This window comes from Episyrphus balteatus, chromosome 4, assembly GCF_945859705.1.
Source record: "Episyrphus balteatus chromosome 4, idEpiBalt1.1, whole genome shotgun sequence".
Classification (NCBI taxonomy): Eukaryota; Metazoa; Arthropoda; class Insecta; order Diptera; family Syrphidae; genus Episyrphus; species Episyrphus balteatus.
The window spans coordinates 16,562,676-16,583,192 of NC_079137.1; the positions used below are offsets into that span (position 1 = coordinate 16,562,676).

General features: G+C 30.7%; 2 protein-coding genes across 8 annotated transcripts in view; one reads left to right on the forward strand and one right to left on the reverse strand.

Annotated features, from left to right (window-relative positions):
* LOC129917990 (uncharacterized) overlaps positions 1-17,038 on the reverse strand; it is a 107,108-nt gene extending 90,070 nt beyond the window's left edge. Inside the window, exons 1-2 of one of the 2 annotated variants that reach the window (XR_008772909.1) lie at positions 16,023-17,038; positions 687-2,760 (exon numbers count right to left, since the gene is read on the reverse strand). The gene's annotated coding sequence lies outside the window, so the exon portion shown is untranslated. Of the gene's footprint in view, positions 1-686; positions 2,761-16,022 lie in introns of those variants that run through there. The other variant, XM_055998273.1, reaches the window with a different exon arrangement.
* Positions 1-20,517, forward strand: part of LOC129917985 (high affinity cGMP-specific 3',5'-cyclic phosphodiesterase 9A) — a 278,734-nt gene that overhangs the window by 22,194 nt on the left and 236,023 nt on the right. The window lies entirely within an intron of this gene.

Sequence of the window (20,517 nt, forward strand, 5' to 3'; positions counted from 1 at the left end):
ATTTTCTCTTTGAATATAAAAAATACTCACCCTTGGAAGTTATCAGAAGACAAGAACTCAATAATATGAGAATGTATTAGCAATTAATTCTTAATGGGTAGCTACGTTTTATGTATAACAAGCTTCTTTTTTTTTTTTTTTTTGCGAAGACCATCATTTTACTTAACCACCAGATACCAACAAATTGTTAACCAATTATTGAATTCCTATGACATGAGACAAAATTATGGAGGTCAAAAATCTCGCGTTATTGAAAATTCAACTTTATGTTAAAATGCTGAGTAAGGTTATTGTTAAGGGTTCCCCATCTACACTGTGGAAAAAATTGATTTGGAGTGAGGCCTTCTTATATAGTACATAAGCTAATTTCTCATTATTTTCAAACTTGAAGCTAAAAATTTTGATCTAAAATTTATTTATTTATAATTAAGCTAAATATTAGGACCTTACATATTATTTGTATGTTTTATAGAAAAACGGAATAACTTTTTGAATCCTATCATAATTTACCTACAAGAAAAAGCTAAAAAAATACCTTTTTTTCTTTTCTCATTATAATATCAATTTTTAATATGAAAATCTTACAAAAAAATTACACAATTGAAAAGTTTAATATTTTTTCTAAAGAATAAAGACCTACTTTAACTTTTACAATGCGTAAAAGGTATACAAATAATTTAGGTATTGAAAACAATAATTTTTCATGAAAAATTGATAAAATCAAACTTTTTTTCTTCTAAAACCATTAAATCCAATTTTTTAAATATAAATTTTATACCATCTGAAAGCCTATTGTTTCAGCTAAAAATATTTATATCAACCATGTCTGCAACACATCTAAAAAAAGAGCTAAAATATTTTGAACCCGATCAATTTTCATAGAAAAAAGCAAGAAAATCAATCTTCTTTTTTTCAATTACCTTAAAGTCCATTTTTTTTAAATGACAACCTAAAATAAATTTTATATCATCTGAAAGTTTATTATTTCACCTTTTATATTGCTCTTCAATTATGTACCTATATTTCTACGATGCCTACAAAAAAAGTAAGAATTTGTTAAATCCAACCATGTCGAAAATTTAAACTGAGAATACGGTACTTCCCACACTGGTGGCTGGTCTGGTCATGGGCAACAAATCTCAGGTGTTTTGAGGTATTTCTGAAGTTTTTTAATTTAACATTTGTACCGTTATGCGTGATATATCAAATGCAAGGTAATATTATCAGCATGCTCAATAAAGTTAAATAAAATTCTTATCTGCTCTAGATCAAAAGAAAGAACGTGTTGAAATATACCTAGAACTTTATTTTACCGTTATCTAGGGTGTCCATTTGGGACCTTACTAAAAAGAGAACATTTTACTCTCGAACCTTAAAAAAAAAAAGAGTACCTAGAAGAAAAAAAAGAGAACAAAAAAGAGAGCAATTGATAAGAAAAAGCAAAAGCCAACGTAACATAAGCAGTACAAATTTAACACAAGATTATACTTATCAAACAGGAATTACGTTAAAAACGATCAAAAATTTGTTATTGTAAATCGTTTGAATGGATGTTTAACTTCTCTAGAAAAGTAAACTTTGGAATAACTTCACAAGTCTTTTTTTAAAAAAACTTAACATAAACCCAAACCTCGCATCCACGCAATATCTATTCGTGAGTGGAGTCGAGTAGGTTACTAATTAGTATATATATTTGCATAAATATATTCTAAGTTGTCTGTCAATTTATTTAAATTGTTGAAAAGCACCTTGATAAAAAAATTTAAATAAAAAATCCGTAATAGACACCTCATCGTTTTTTATTACCTTTTGAATGGTATTTTTCAAATTGTAAAAAACAAATTTCCCCTTCCGATAATCACTACTTTTTCAAAGGTCTACTTTATGTTTTAGTTTAAAAAAAACATTTATAATTTGGTTTCGGAATTTTAAAAAATTTGTTCAATTCCATTGTTAATCGTACATTAAATTTATCTATAGATAAACAAAAAATCAACGTATCGTATCTCCAATAGTTTATTTTTAATGAATTTTGAATTACAATTTTTGCCTCACTGCTAAAAATTTCAGAAAATGGCGTATCTTTTTCGTGGATACTGTCATGGTTCATCGATTTATAAGACGTTATCACGTCAAAAAACTAAAGGATCTCTCTGCTTGCATTTTGAGCTCTACAAAATATTCACTCTTCTTCATAGTATTCAGGAAAATGGGAAAAATTATTCTCGCCGCTCATTCGCTTAAATCAGTATTAAAAATAGAACTGAACTTCTTCAACACGTCATTTTTGCTTTTACTAAAATTAAAAGTACCTACGTATACAAAAGTTAGTTACTTTCTCTTTCCTAAGAGTTTTTAATTGTTTTTTCCATCGACTAAAATTCCAAAATTTACAATAATGAGTTGGTTTAAGATTAAAATTTTCGGCTTAGATCTCTGAAATTCGAAATTTTGTTAGTAAAAAAATTGCAAAATCCTTATTTTATATTGGCACTTTTTTGTATTTTAAAATTTTATAGGTAGGTCATTCAAAAAAAATCCATTTCCAAAAATTTTTCAATTTCAGTTTTACTTGGTTTATGACTGTTCGGTGAAGAAAATACACGATGTTCTGTAGAGAAATCGACGATTGAATGCGTCGAAAAAATTTTTATCTTGAAAAACAACGAACTTTCATACCAATAGCAATAGGTAGATAAAAGAGAGGAAACCAAACATGCTTGTATAGAGTCGATTCCTTCTAACAATCACGGAAAGTACCTAAATATAAATATAAAAGTAAGCATAAATAATAAATATATTACTAGTTAAAAGAAATTTTAAAAATTGACGGCCGTATTAAAGATTCTGTTGAAATCTAGACTATACTTTCCCCTACATTTTAATTGATTCAATTACATACATATGTTAAAGTTAAGTAATTTTCTCATTTTTCATCCTCATTGGATTACAGTTTGTAGTTGCTCCTGAAAACCATTTCATTCAAAATTTTGATAAAACCAAAACAAGTGAAGTAAGATTTATATACTTCTTCTTCTTCTGGTAATTAATGAATCAATGCAGCCAACACCACCGCACTGTAGTCACTACACACCATCAACAAAGTCATCGCCACCGCACAGAAATCCAACACTCATCGCCAACATCCGGTGGATTGTTTACTCTAAACAACGCGCGAGTCGCCCCCAGGCCTGATTAAATTCACAACGAAACTTTCCACATAAAGTCCGACAAAACAACGTCGTCGACGACTGTGGCGACAAAAAATAAACTAAAACAACAACAAAAACAACTTGACATCAACAGCCGCTGGGAGCTGCCTCCACGCTCTCGGTGCAAGCACTCGCATTCCACATAGATATGGCGCGTCTAGGCTAGCCGACCAGAAAGCACCCAGCACTTTGCTCAGCCCAGCCCCAGCCCAGTGCCCATGCCCACCCTAGATCTTCTAGGTGTGCGCACTTGGTACACTGCGATATCGATTTTATTTTGTTTCATTAAAGTTGAAATATATAAAGAAAAAAAAAAAACAAAAACAAAAAATAAATAAATAAAATTGATATTTTTGTTCCCTTGCGCTGCATCTTCTGTTGATTCTTTCAAGTGTTGCCAATGTGTTAAAATATGAATCATAAATGTAAACTTTTATGAGCGTAAACGTTACGATTGGATCGTAAGTCTAACTTACTTGCTTTGAACTCAAGTTTATTGGCTAGAACAGGCATGTCAAACTTGCGGCCCGCGGGCCGCATGCGGCCCACATCGTATATTTGTGCGGCCCAAGCTTAATTTAGGTACAACTTGCATTTTCAATTTTTACATTTAATTTTAGTTATAAAATAAAATTTAAATGTCTCTAATGAACACGAACAAACCGGGGAATCCAATAAAATTGTTTTGAATTTCTCCATTTCAACACGATGTTAACTGCAGAGATTTTAACTTTTTGCTATTTATGTCGCAATGGAGAATTTCCAGCTTATATGAGTTCTTGATGGGTGAAAAGGTAAACAAACATTTTTTGTATTGAAAACAAGCTTTTTTTTGCTGTATTTAGTATTGGAGTGCAGTTTGACCAATGGGAAAGCAGTGAAAAAGTTCCATACGATTTGTTTCATCCTAAGTGAATTTTCGGGAATAAGCTCTGAATTTGTTTATTTGTACAAAATATTTAAGTCGACTTCCAAGCAACCGAAAATTAGATTTCCAGTCGACTTGCAGTCGCTACTTTTTTCTTAAATGAACACCAATGCAAATATTTTCGCTACTTTGTCCCGAAAAATCCATCCTTTTTTAATCTCTTTTTGAGACGGGTTTATAAATATAGAATCAGTACGTAATCATTTGCAAATGGAGCTAATCGAAATCCAGTGTGGCTCCGTTTAAAGATATAAATTCGATGAAGCTGGGATACCTGAATTTTACAAGTATCTAACAAGCAGATTTGAGAACACTCGAAAATTGGCATATGAAATCATTTGTATGTTTGGAAGCACTTCATCGATGCGAGCAGCAGTTTTCACTTATGAATCGAAATGAGTCACCTGTTAAATCCAGAATAACAGATCTACGCCTTGGGTCTGTTTTAAAAGTAATAACTTCTAAAAAATTTTCATCACAAGTAGAGAAGATGGTACAGAAAAGAGATGCCAAGTGTCAGGCAGAAAACATTAATATTACTACATATTGTTCTTGTTCTTTTATAAAAATAAATCTGTTTCGTAAAAATTCTAATATCTTTTTTTTTTGCGGCCCATAGAAATTTAGATCCTGCTATATTGGCCCGTGAATGCCATTGAGTTTGACAAGCCTGGGCTAGAAGTTATTATGTAGAAAGGGTAGACTAGACATTCATTTAAATATCTTCTAATAACGACTTGCTTGAGTTTTTTACTGGGGTGATATTGTATGAATTCGGTCAAAAAGAATCAAAATCGAATTTTTAATAGAAAACAACATTATGGATTACAAAAGGGGGCACCTGTCCTTCCTTATTATACCTCAGGACTAAATAACTTAACCAAATTAAATAGGACCCCATCTGAACTTAAGCTATGTCATTTTTGAAAGTTTTTGCAAGAAGGTGTAAAATCAAACACTCAACTCTAGAAAGCTTACTCAATGTTGAGATTTTTTTATAATTAATTTAATCCACTATGCCTGCCCGGCATCAACAAGGCATGGATCAGACGAAATTATTATATTCATTTCTAAAAGCTGAAAATACGGCACTTTTTTTCTTCACTCGTCATTAAAAGATGGCCTACATATTTTTAATCGGGTTCAAGTCGGGTGGTGGTGACGACTATTTTAAAACACGAGTACCTACCTACTAATTTCTCTTTTCGAAAATTTTTTTAAAAATGTTATTTATAAAGAGTTTACGTTGGAATTTGCAATATTCGGTGCATAACTTTTTTCAGCTCTGTGTTCTACAATTCTTCGCTTGGATGCTACCTATCTTGTTCAATGTCCATTTTTCAAAATGTTGGGAAATCGATTTTTAAAGTTCAGATTGAACATGAAACTGAACTTTTGTTTCTATTATTTTGATTTAGTTATAAATTAAAATCAAAGAGACAGTCATTTTGGATTGAGGGTATTGGACAAGATAGAAATTATGAAATATAATTCCCATTGTTCAATGTAATACAAAAAAAAATTTACTGAACAAAAATGACATGATAAACTATTAAAGAAATGTCCCATTGAATAAAAAAGTTCTCTGTTATTGAAAACTAAAAGAGATAGAAAGAGCGTCACAAAATTATGAAGACTGCATACTACTTAACTCAATTTCGTAAAAAAATGGCCTTTAGCATCCAAAGCGACGAATTCTTAACGATATTGATGAAAATGACAACAAAATCCGGAATGTTTGGGGCCCAACAATGTCTAGCGACCAATTATGTTATTCGATTCTACAAAAAATGTGTCCGAATTCGTAAAAAAAGGATATCTGTAATTATGTAAAAAATTAAAATTATTCAGCCCCAGTCATCTCAAATCTTTAATTGGGTTTTTTTTTGGAAGATTTAGGCCCATTTACTGAAACGAAATTTAAATATTTATGTGAAACATAAACCCTTAAGTTCTACATAGTGGTTTGCACGAACTTCAAATTGTGTCATAAATTCCTCTAAGTTTACCATAACTTTTAGGGGGAAGAAATAGTAGAACTTAAGCAGTTTATGTTCTACTTAAGCAGTTTTATTTGAGAAATAAAGAGAGATTTTCGCTAAAAAAAATAACGTATAGGTACTAAAATGACCACCAATTAATTTTAACAATATGAGTTAACATACCTTTAGAAATATTAACCATCTTCAGATGTAAAAATTCATTTTAAAAATTGTTGAAGGAATTTTCACTGTTTTGTTGTTTATTCCCTACACAAAATTTGACACACACATACTTTTACAAAGCACAAATACATTCACTCGAATCAATCCATTTATTTAGCAAAACACAAATTTTATATTATTTTCACTTTTTTTTACTTTTGTCTATTAGTTTGAAGACACATTTAACAATATTTTTGCTATAATTGCTCAAAAACAAATAAAAACTAACTGACTTTTGTATTGATTTGACATTTTAATTTGAAGTTCTTAGCGATTTCTCGCATGAAAGTAAATCATTGCTAGGTTGAACATAAATATTTTTTTAGCAATTTAGAATAAATAAGTAAAACATAACAGTTATGTTCGACCTAACTAAGATTAGAATTTATAACTAGTATGAGCAAATGGGCCTTAGATAGGTACCTATTATTCATTTAAGGCCTATTTGCTCATACGGATTATAAATTTGACTCTTAGCTAGGTCGAACATAGCACTTATGTTTTACCTACTTAGTTTATTCTAAGTTGCTAAAAAATATTTATGTTCAACCTAGCAATTATTTACTTTCATGCGGATAATCGCTGAAAGTTTCAAATTAAAATGTCAAATCGACTCAAACGTCAGTTAATTTAATTAATTTTTGAACAATTTATCGGAAATAATTTAACAAATTTGCTATTTTATCTATGTTTATTGCAGAAAATGTGAAAATTGGGAAATCGGCAATAAAATAGTGTTTAATTTAATAAAAACAAATTATTCATTTGAAGATAGACATTTTAAAATCTACGTGGAAAATAGGTTAATTTTTGATGGTTTCGTATCTTAAAGTCACATAAATCAAAGTAGTTCAACTTTGAAATAACGACGTTTCAACTTCAATTTATTTTTTCCCTCAGAGTAATTATTGTTATTTTTATTTTTTTCTCAATTAAAATTTCTTAAGTAGAACATAAATCCCTTATGATCTACTATTTCCTCCTCCTAAGTTATGTTTAACTTAGTCAGATTTAGGGGATACTTTTAAGTTCGTGCAAACCGATATGTGGAACATAGTCCTTTATGTTTTACTTAAATATTTAAGTTCCGTTTCAGCAAATGGGCCTAAGATACACAGTTTGACTAATAACTTTAACTGAAATTAACTTTCGAACAGATGCGAAAGTAGCAAAAAGTTACATAGTAGGGACCCTGTACTTTTTTGGGCATTCTACATTTAAAAATTAATTAAAAAAACCCTTTAAGGGTTTTGAAAGCCAAGAATACCAAGAAAAGATTTTTTTCATTTGAAAAATCAGATCTTCGAACTGCTATACAAAAAGTGAAGTTAAATTAAAAGTGAGTTCAAATTCGAGCGAATTGTTTGTTCGCAGTGGCGTATTGAGGGGGGGGGGGGGGGCTCAGGGGGCTCAAGCCCCCCCCCCCAAGCCTCCAAAATCATGTTACTATTTAGCTGATTTCATCATAATCTACATGATTAACTGAAACTTCTTCGTAAATCGTAGAGATTTAGAGGCAGCTCAAATGATCGAGCCCCCTCCAAATTCTTAAATGGTTGTTTGTGTTTGTTTGAGTTAGTGGCCTTAGTTGACGTTGAGGTTTGGGATTTTCAGGATTTTAGTCCAATTCAGAATTCTTCAAATAATTTGTTTGTTGTTTTGACGTCGAATAACATCACCGTTAAATTTTGCAAGGCTTCACGTCGTATTTTATTTTTTTTTTATTTTATTGTCTTGAGTATATTACTTTTTTTCAAAAATAATATTTTTCTCAAAGATATTGGAAATATAAATTTTTTATATCTCAATATCTTAGTGGTCAACATAACTAATGGTTTATTTAAGCAAATTCCAGTTTGTGCTTCTGATTTGTATTAAAAAAGGAACATATTATTAAAAAATATAAATTTCGGATTAAACATCAAAAGAATATTTCATTGAAAATTAGTTTTTGAGACTTTTACGTTCTGCATTTCACTTTTTGAGCATTCACTTGCGTTGCCGATAGTGAAATTATGTGTTCTACATTTTTTCGCTCCTTTCGACATTCTGATCGAATTCAATTCGCTTTGTTTCTGCTCGTGAACTTGGTATCTTTTTCAATGAATCTTCAATTTTTGGACAAAATATTATCAAAAATTTTTTATTGTTTTGTATGTTTATTTGTTGTTAATTTAATACAAAATACATAAAACACATGAGGCATGAAATATCATGCCTCTGTGTTTGCAACCTCATTCGCTTTACATTTTATCTAATTCATTTTTCTTTGAAAATTTGCAATAATATCGCCCATGTTCTGCATTTCACTTACATATTTCATATGTCTCGCAAAATGTGACTTTTATTTTTTCTTTTAAATTCTGCTTTTTTCCAATAAAGTTGCCAATAAAATTGCATCCATGTTCAAAGTAGCAGTAATTTAACTTTAGAAACAAAATAAAAATGGATGATCCTTCAGTTTTGACAGTTTGAAGCATTTTCGAAGTTTTCGAAATCGATCGAAGATCAATTTCAAGTGAAATTGAAAAGTGATGCCAGTTCACTTTCGGTCAAATTGCGGAAATATGGGCATTTATACCGAAAAAAGTATAGCTAAAAAACTAGACGTGATAGAAATAAATCTGTAAACAGTTTTGAATTCAGCACATGAAAAAGGTGGAACGAAAAAGTGTTTTTTTTTTTAAAGATAACTAAACACCTTGCTGTTTGTGTAAAATGTTTGGGATACAAAAACTTCGAAAAATAGCTACTTTGAATGTGAAAGGAGACAGTAGTACAAAGTTGTCGGGAGCAGTAAAATGCTACTATACGACTTTCAGTACCGCAGCACTGCGCTTTTCTCTAGACCAAAGATAAATAAAAAAAGAGACAAATTTGTAGTACATTTACCTTATAAAAAATTTTTGAAAAATTTTTCAGCCCCCCCCAAATTTTTTTCTAGATACGCCACTGTTTGTTCGTATGCCTTTGTGGAATGCGTTTTGTATTTGTGGACTACGAATGTACATTAGACAGTGCGCAGGTCGGAGTTGTTGGTCACATAAAAAATACTAAAATGTTTTTTTTTTTTGTAATTTAATTAGTTTGACGCAATATTTTACATTTAAATATTATAATACGATATTTTTTTTTTCAATTTATTATGAATGGCACTTTACTCCCACCAATTTTTTCTTTAATAGTCACAAGCATTTTTTTTAAAATTTGTTTTCTAATTCAATCGGGTAAAACAATCGATTTGCAAACCCTTCTTTTGTGGGGAATAATATTCAAATTAACAAAAAAAAAAAAACACCACCTGGCAACGCAGCCATGGTCTTTGATTCTGTATCTTCTACAAAAGAAAGAATAACAAAAAACATAACAAACAAAAACAAAGCAAAAAAAAAAAAACTGCTTCAGTAAGTATGCGTGCCATCAATTACTGTGGTATGCAGAGTCTCAATTAGCCATTTGGCTTTTGCTGTTTTTAGAGAGGACTTCGACCGACCGAAGAACGGATGGACGAATGAACGGATGAACAAATCGCAATTGAACGCACTTTGTTGTACACACACGACCATCCAACTCGAGTGTCCAGTGCACTCCATAATCAAGTTGCAGCAGCGCAGTTAGCACCAGCCAGCAAGCCATTCAGCCAGAAGCAGTTGGAAAGCCTGTTCCGCTGGTATGTCCAATCATCCAATGCCAATGGACGGCACACCGAGCTTATTTAGCTAAAGAATGCAACAGGATTTCATGGATGCACTTTGTTGGATTTGGTGGACTCTGCCTATACTTGAATGTGCATTGTGTGTATATGACCACAGGAATACTCGTTGACGTTAGATATAAACATTGCGCTTCGACAACAGGAAATTCGCTGTACCTATACTCTAAGATATAATGGATACCCGGATCAAAAGAGGAATTCTTAGGAAAAAAGATGGGGCATTCGCATTGTGTACTTTTTTTCGCACTAAATAGTGGAAGGGGACAGCTATTGTTTGCTATTGTTTACATTGTCATTTTGTTTGCAGAAATGTTTACGTGATAATCTATTTTATTTACAAATGTTTTGAATTGGATAGATGTAATAAATATTTAATTACATTGTTGGAATAGTGCAAAAATGCAGTTTATGCCTAATTATTTAGGTATATAAAATAATGAAAAATTTGAGAAACTAAGACTAAGATATTGGGTTTCTTTTTACTTAACTTTTAACCGCATCAATATGCTTATGGTAAAATTATCTTTTTTGATAGTTTGCTCGATATGAAAATATGTAAAATTAATAGTCTAAGACCCCACATCTAGTGCTTCACTAAATTTTTTTGATGGCCCTATATCTCGGCGCAGAAATTTTGAATTCATTTTTAAATAAAATAATTTTTCGAAGTTTTTGTTTGAAAAATTAGTAGGTATGTAATTCAAATTTAAACTCGATAAGGATATCAAAAAATTAATTCTCAACCGTGACTCCTGCCGATGTGGCGGCTACCCAGCGAAATTCTACCTTCTATAGCAGGTTCAAGATCTTCCAAAATCCTACTATTAGCTTTTTTTTAAATCTCATTTAGGCCCAATTTATTGACTCTCCATTAAATTTAAAATCGTCATTAAAACAGGGAATTTTAAAATTAAAAACAAAATTCATTTATTCAGTGTCTTTTAAGGATTTTTTTGAAGTTTGACTTCATTAACTAATTGAGCATTAAATTGAAAAGACCTTTTTGTTAAAATGCCGAATTCGACCTTTTAAGAAGGATTTTTAGCGCAAATGGAGGTTTTAAACAGAATTTCTATTTATTCACTCTCCATTAGCGTCAAAGTCATTTCATTTATTATTTTATTAAAAAAAGTTTCAGTGTCAATTGACAATTAAAAATAAATACCTAAAACAGGGATAAATATGGACAAATAGAATGGTGAAAATGTGTATAACCAATATCATAAGACCAACGTTTGGTAATTGTAATTGGTAATAGTACCTACCTCTAATTATTCGAACGGATGTTGAGCAAAAAATAAAGGAAATTTTTTAATTAATTCTTAAACTTTATTTTAAATTCCATTCGTGATATTGACTATTGCATTTGCTTTTCGCCTGGCTTTTTCGGCTATAAATCGTTTACGGAACATAGTTTTGATGCACGTAGATTAATCCTTATGAGCTAAGGTTTGCCGCGACTTTAATAAACACAATAGTTACAACATTCCTAAGTGCGTTGTATTATTTTCAGAGAGCATGTAACGGTTATTACAACAGATACTAAAATGTATTAAATGAAAATATCCATCTTAAAAGTATCTAAAACCAAGAAAACAAAAAATAAATCTATTTGATATGACAAAATACTAGCTTTTGACAGATTTATTTTTCAAAATAAATTAAAAATCCTTGGGATTTTTTTAACAGAGTTTTAAATTTAAAGTTTCCATTAACAACAACGAATTTAACTAAAGAAGAGTGAATAAAATAAATACTTAATGGAATGTACTTAATGGCGTTATTAGTTAACGACGCCGTTAACTAAAGCGATAAAATTCAATATTTAATGGAGACTCAATAAATTGGCCCTTAGGTCCAATTTATTCACACTCCATTAAATTAAAAGTCTCCATTAAAAAAGGGAAATTTTAAAATTTGTATGCGATTTGACAGTTTTCAATTTTTTAATGGAGATTTTAAATATAATGGAGAGTGAATAAATTGGGCCTTAAAGTGTTATGTTATCAAGCTGGATAATTATTTTGGTGTAATGTTCTGCTTGTTGGTTATACAATTTTTTTGTGTGTTCGCATTGAGATATCTTCAATGCCACATTATTCGTAGTAAAGAATTTTTTTCAGACAACAAGAGAACAAAGATCAAAGGGCTTATGTGACGGCCTTGTGGAACACGAGATGTAGCGAAAATAGTTTTGAATATAGAGTAACTTAAAATAACTAATAAGGGTTTTGTTAGAGTCTGAGTCAAAGCCAATGCCAATAGTTAAAGTTTACTAAAACTTAGGTTTATTTTGTTATAAATAGAGGTCTTCATAAAACGAAGTACCTAATCAAATATCAATAAGTATCTTAGTTTTCTTTTTAACAGTAATTAAATTGTAATCTTGTGATGATAATGTTCAACAAATATTTTAACTAAAATGATTAAAAAAGCATGCCAATTTATTATCTTAAACTTAAAAGCTTAACATTCTGTGTGACTTAACCCTTGTTTTTATAATCACATACAAATATTGCAACTAACTTCAAACTTGAAATCTCAAACCATGCGCCAAATCACCCTAAGGTCGTTTTTCAGTAAACACAACAATTTATACATTGCACGTTTTTGTATTGTTCAACAGAGTGTTTTGTTGATGTATCTACAGCACATCAATGCGAGATGCATTTAAATTATAAATTTAAGATTCATATAAAAATAATTGATAAAAGATCCTCCTGAAATCCGCATCATTCATTCACTGAAAAAGAATTTATCTCATTCCGAAAATGGATTAAAAAAGATATTAAAACTATATATTGTTGAAAGCATAAGTTAATTACAATGTTACGTAATTCATTTATGCCAATTGTGGTGAATGTGGCCGTCACCATATTCACAACAGCAGTCAAATAGCTTTATAAAACAATTAGCCATCACTAGATAACAACAAAATTCAAATAACCGTCAATAATAATTATTGTTAATAAACAATTGAATTATTCCCACAGCCATTAAAATTTACAAACAACGTCCGATTGAAACGAGTTGTCATAAAAGATATCTGCATCTATTAATTCGATTCTCAAACTCACACACATATGACTGTGAAGAAATACAATCAAATTTGAATTTATATTGTTTCGCGCCAATTTTTTGACATTTCCAAGTAAAAACAAAAATAAAAACAAATATATTGTTTTCTTACCTCTGAATTGATTGTCACGTGTACAAGAGATTTTCTTAGATTAAAAGATTCATTCAACGTTAAAAACAACTTTATTTGAATTGGCATGCCATTCCCCACTGTAAGATGAAGTTCATAACTGGGTGGCATGCACTTAATAATTTTTTTTAATGGGATACATAGATACAGAAAGTTCTGCTAATTTGGTATAGGAGGGCAATGTGGTTTATTTTTATTTTTGTTTGTTAATTTTTTTAACGAACCATGTTAGGGCGATGTCTTTTGAATGACCTTGTGGCGACTTTCGTGAAACGAGAAATGCGTTATAAAAAAAAGAAATGCGTAAGCACTTTCTAGAAAATTTTGCCAATATAACTAACTTTTAATGTTGATTTTAAATATTTGTTTCTGTTAGAAAAAGCTCTTGCGTAAAGAAAATAATAAATAAATAAATTAATAAATAAATAATAAATTAACAAAAAAATACCTATATATTTGTACAATTGTTCTAAAATGAAATATAAATAAGGTATATAAATAAGCTCTTATGAACATACAATTATATGTTAAACATAAAACCAAAGAACCCCCTTTGCCTTTTGTGGCAAAACTAATGATTTTCGAATTTTGTATGACTTTTAAATGTATAAGAGTTAAAAGGCACAATTATAGGTCGCCTGGAAATATAAAATTTGATTTTATTATTACCTAAACACTGTTTTTAATGATTTTTACCAGCATTTATTTTTATGAACTTTATCATTTGATTTCTTGTATAAAAAGTTATATACCTATGTATATATGTATATTTGTGTATACTTATTTTTGTTTAACCTTTTTCAAAAAAAAAGTTTCTATGCCATTTTCAGAAAATATTGATCGACATTTTTATCTTTAAAAGTTTATAAATACAAAAAAAAAAAAGGTTTTATGGCTGTTACCGTTAATAAAGGTTCGAAAAATATTTTTTCTTTAATTGGGTCTTATTTTTGTGAAAATTACAACAGCTCGGTGACGAGAAAAAGATACTATTCCCAAATTTAGGGCCACGATATTTGTATTGGGTGTGAACAAGCTCTGTATAATATTTGTTAGATTTTAAAATTACTTTTTGATTTGATATTATTTGCAATTTTTTTTATTAAATGTACACATTTTTTCGTTGTTGGATTTTTAGTAAGAATAAATTTGATAAATAAATAAATAAATTTTCACTGAAATAATGATTGGTTTTATTTGTTTTATTAAAGACAAATTCTCTCTTTCTCTCTCTGTCTCTCTCTCTCTCTCTCTCTCTCTCTCTCTCTCTCTCTCTCTCTCTCTCTCTCTCTCTCTCTCTCTCTCTCTCTCTAGCGAATAAGAAAATCTACATTTTATTTGCATATGACTTTGAAATCAAGCGGTGGTAATTTCTTATCTTTTTTTTTATAAACTAAAGCTAAAAGTTTGTTGAAGAATCAGAGATACAAAATATATTTTTCTGATGAGTTAAGCAAGAAAATCCTAAATGGAGACGATTAATCGATAAATATTAAAGAATTTATATTTTAGAATTGTTAAAGTTCTATATGATTATTAAGAATATACTGTAAATTACTTGTTTTTTATATCTAGCATCAATATTGTTTGTAGTACATATATTGTTATTTTAAAGCTTGAAGATATTTCATTTTTAATTACATTTTCCAACTAGAATTTTCTAAAAAAAGTCTTTATAAAGACTTTTGTAGTCCGCCAGCCTTCTATTCTCTTTTTGAATTTGATATGCGAACTGGGTCTGCTTATTAAGATTACGACCTTGTTAATTAATATTCATTCTCTCATTGCAATCTTATATCTAATCATTTGACGTTTAAATCGTCTAATCTCTTATCTTCGATAAAACTCTTATTGCCTACATACATTCTGTTGTGTGAAGTTCTTCGGCACGTTTCTTAATTAAAAATGCAAACTCAATGTGTATTATACACATACCTATTCGTATGAATATTTATGAATTTTGAAAAAATCAGATTCTCAAACTGAAATTATTCAGAGAAAGAACTTTCTGAATATGAGTGAACAATTATTAAATCAGAAATGGACGAATAAATAAAATCAAATTGGTTCTTTAAACTCTCTAAACAGGAAAAGTTTAAGAAGTTTAAAAAAGTAAAAAGTCAAGTCGTTCTTTTTGCAAAACTCATGGGTATGGTATTCTTTATGGGAGTATCAGTAAAGACGATTTGTTTAAAAGAAATAATTTTAATATTAAACTGTGGATGACAAGTTCATATATTGGAAATGGGATATTCCTGGAAAAGAAAACCAAATTTTACTGTCCGTCAATCTAACAACGCTACATGTGCCAATATTAGCCAGATGCTATTTTCTTTCTTATTTATTTTATTGTTTCTAGTTGTAATAGCAATTCACAAAAAGTGGCACACAATTTGAAAATTTATCAATTTCTTTTGTTGTCTATTAAAACCACGTTTAAGGTTGTTTCTATAAAACGATTTGCATTTTATTGTCATTCATTAAGATGACATTCATTGTCAATTAAGTTTTTGTTGACTTCCATTCATCTCTTGTCATATCTGAGTTCGAACGAAGAAAAAAGAAAACATTTTAAAAAGTAACAAGAAATAACTTTTATGAGAAGCGCGCCAAATAACCGGACAAAGTTCGTTAGAATGCAAAGCGAACTCAATTATTGCATTTCCATTTTAACCTACCACCGCTTTGTGTCATTTGTTTTTCTGTTTTCTATGCGTTACCTTCAACAAGTAAAAGGAAAGAAAAAAAAACTCACCTTGAATGATAGAATTTTTTTTCTAGTTCAATCAACTTTTTTTCTAGGATTTTGAGGGTCTGTCTAAGTTTTGAGAGTATTTGTGATTTAAAACTTTCAAATAAAATTTTGTGAAGACTTGTCATTGGATTTCTATGATTTTTATTAGTAAAGTAAAATTAAGTGTTTGAAACTTCAAATTTGTATCATTTACTGATTAAATGTTTTTTATTTCTCTTTTGTGTTTGCACAAAACTATACAACTTTGATCAACAATATAAAATCTTGTTGTTTTGGATAAACAACTTTTCACATACCTGACATCGACAATTCAAATATTCAAATTCAGAATATAGCCACGATTAACGAAGCGACTATATCAATTCCAACTAAAGTTTTCTGTGCTGCTGGAACATATCCAAATGTGGAAAGGTAAAGGAATTGCAGCAGCAATTCTTCTAACATCACATTTTACCTTCCTGTATCAGTTTGGCTTTTGGCTTAGTTTGGTTTGGTTGCAATTTTATGTATGTTCCATTTGGTTATGAAGAAGTTGGAATGTTAAATTTGTTTCTCCTTATTCGGAAGTTGCACGATACCTTCTTTGCTTTTATTATAGGTATATATAGACAGATATTGTCTGAGTTGGCCTTTTGGAATGTGTTTTGACAGAAATAACAAATGATGATTTGGATGCGAGGACGATGTTAGAGAAACAATCTTATTATTCTAGTCTTTTTGTGCTTACCTATGACAAGATTCATTGCTGATGATGTACACATTCCTTAATAATTGGTTTCAACGCGTGCAAGTTCGAATATAAACTCAGTGACAAAAGTTGCTTTTCCGTAAAAGCCATAGTAAGTCGAGTCAAGTTTGTGTATAGAAAAAAAGAAGAAAAATGTTTTTGTTGTTGTTGTTCTCTTCTAAAGGTTTTCTTATAGTTGTGGTCTTTAGAGGTTACTTAAAATAGTTCCACTTAAAAATTGAAGTTTAAATTTTCATATATTTCACTTAGATTTATAAACTATACTGTTAGGTATGTCAATTTAAACTTTGATATTATTCTAATCAGATTATTATGTTTTGCGTATTAAATTAAGTGTTGCAGTTTCTTATTATAGAAATTAATGTTAAAAAAAAATTATAGTCTTTGAACAACAACAACAATTTCTTGAAGGTGCTTCCACCATATGGCCAGAGTTACAGAACTGTTTCACGGATACCAATCCTATCATCAGACGCCTTTATTTTATTTTGTATGTGGTCTAGTAAATTTTAATTTTATTCCAAAAACTTTTTCCGTCGCAATGAACCTATGCTAAGCGAGCTCACAGACTAGTACACTACGCACTGCGCTACCACACCCATATGATTTGTTTCACTCAATTGTAGGCTTTTTAGCTTATCAACATTTCAATGAATAGACTGAACATTTTTGCTGGAAAACAAATAGTAAAATACTATTGACATTGTTTTATGATTTTTGTGGTATCCAGTCCGTTTGAATGTTTCAAAAGATATCTATATGCAAGTGTAAATCAAAAAATTATACTTGGTACATAAATGATTTTTCTTGGAAATTGAATAAATTATGAAACTGACTTGGAATTGAAATATTTACTATTTATGTATGTGTCCGAAGAAAACTCATCTAATGTATTACAAGCTTATAGTTTTTTTCTCTTCTATTGAGTGCAATCGTATGTATTAGAAATAAAAATCAATTATGAAAGTACGTGTACGCCATAGTGAACGAATAGATTCTTCTTCTAGGACTTTGTTTTTACTACATATGTATGAAGTATAACATTGCCTTTTTGACGGGAATCTCGGGTACTCTGTATTCAACATCTCAATACTAGCTGAGTCTATCGTGTTCTAGTTTTTTAGAAACGTGCAGACTCCCTTGGACTTTCGTGTTTCTTATTCAAACAAGCCTTCTCACTCTTGCTGTCATACGAAACTTTTCACAATTGAGAAGTAGTACTACAGGAATAGGTCTGTTAAAATCAGAAAACTGACAGCGGGTTTCCATGAGTTTGCATGAGTTTCCAAAGTTCGAAGACGTTTTTCTCAAAACTACAATTTTGGTTTTGGCATTTTGCCCTCCTGGTGTACACCTACTGTGATTTTGAATCCTTCGACTACTCATTCTGTCACTTCTGCGACATGTCACTTATTATCCCCACTATGGTTTTGGGGCATCTCAGGGTTACCCATAACAAACCTAGTGGTTGTCGATCGAAAGCTTTTTTTCAAAATCAATCAATAGGTACCTTTTACAAAATAATAATCAAACGTGTTATAGTGAAGTCAGACCATTTTTGTACTGTACATGTTCAACTATCGAGATAGTCAAAAAGTCCACGCGCCCCCAATACGGACGCACTCTCGAAGTCATTGACGTTACTAAATTAATGTGCCGGTTCAAACACTAAATTTTTTTTATATAAAATAAATTAATGAAATGAGCAGGGGCGTACGTTTAGTTGTCGGGCCTTGGGGCAAGACTAAATTTTGGGGCCCCTTTGATATTTGGAGGCCCATTTGATATAGAAAATAGGAACAGTAAATGCTCTCCTTTTTTCTTGGGGCCCTGATGTACCTATCATTTGATGGTCGCTTAGATTATAATTATTCAAGTAATATTTTTTGGATCCCAAAGATAATATGTAATTTTCCTTTCAAAAAAGCCATTTATTTTTTTGGGATTCCAGAGGTTATATTTTTTTTAAGATGAAATATTATGTGGCTGGCTACCAATTCATTATGCATTACACTGAAGAATATAATTTGTCTCTCTTGTGTCCGAAGTGATTCATATCAAATATATTATCTTTTGTTTTGAATTGTATCCTGTCGGGGCCCTGAATGGGGCGTGTAGGGGGCCCCGGGGCATGGCCCCGCTTACCACAATGGTGTGTACGCCCCTGGAAATGACTTGACTTGACCAATTTTATTCAGTATTGCTTATAAAAACTTATTAAAATAAAGTTAATAACTGCAATCTATCAATACATTAAATTCATTTTTGTCAACAAATTGTTTACAAAAGAAAATAAAAAAAATATGTATTTCAATATTTCAAAAAAAAAATACTGTTAAAGAAAAAAAAAACTTTTTGATGTGGCTTTCCCAATCAGGAACAGCAATCAACTCACTTTTCCAATGGTAAATCAATCATCGTTGGCGGAAGACCACCTGAAAAATTTATTTCTTTCATCTCGTGTCCAGAACCCATGCATACCTACAGGCTGCGGACCTATCTGTTTTCATGTCCTTGTTTGTAGTAAAATGAAATCAATTAAATTTCATTCCCTTTACAATGGCAAGGTTCTACAAAAAAAAGAAAGAAATACTATCCATGTGGTTTTTTTTTGAGAGTGTATTTTGTTGTTGTTGGTATTTTTCCCTGGAGAAATTGAGAATTAACCGTGATTGTAGGTTTCACACCCGATCACGTAACATGTGACACGTAAAAATCTCCAGAGATGAGCTAATGTATAGTGTTAGTAGTGAATGTGGGCGGACAGGCGAATGATGATGATGATGATGTGGATATGTACGTATATAGGCATGCCACAGAAGCAGTAGCTGCCAGACTGACGGCAGTAATTTTATCGAATGCATCTTTGCTCCTCATCCTGGTTAAACCCAAGGGAATACATCAGGACCCACCATCAACGTAACTCTATGGTTCGTGATACCTACGTTATGCTCATACACACATACAAGTGTTTTGTCGGCGTGTGGTTAGCTCCTAGATAGGAAGGTATATGACGGTGATGATGCTGCTGCTGCTGCTTCTCCATGATGATGACAACGATGATGATGTGTATTGGAAAGTGGTTGCTGTTGTGGATATTTGTATGCATTTCGAAGTGGCCAAGGTAATTCTAAACAGATGTTGAGGGCTTCCAGGCGTATTGAAATCGATTTTCTCCAATCTTTCGATTCATCTGCCTTTAATAGTTTTTTTTTTTTTTTGTGCTCTGGAATAGGTACTGTCTGAGTATATTTTTCTATTTATTAAGTAGGAATGTTTAAATGAATTCTTAAATGAGATAAGTTATAGATGAGCTTGATCATAGAAAATTGGATGTTTAAACCAAATAATAGAAGTTGTTTGTAGTATTGAATTGGTATAAAATACCTAGAACCAAATATGCTACATCGAATGGAATGGTAAGGTAGGAAGAGGAGCCCAGAGGCCAGAGACCTGGAGCAATAAGAAGGTCGAAAGAAATGTCCTTATAAATGTTGTCCTTGCAACCACAATAAATGAAAGTAGTAGTAGTTATAGAAGCGACACCGGAAAATAAATCAGCTATGAAAGAGATGTGGCGTCACATTAGATTTACAGGATTGTGCGTATTCGATAATATAGAATCCCTGGAAAATACTTTTAGGTTAATAAGTAACCAAAGCTGTAATTACAAATAGTATTAATTCATATTTTTTTTTGTTTTTATTAATGTTTTCTCCTTGTAATTTTCAAAAGTCAGTTAGTATT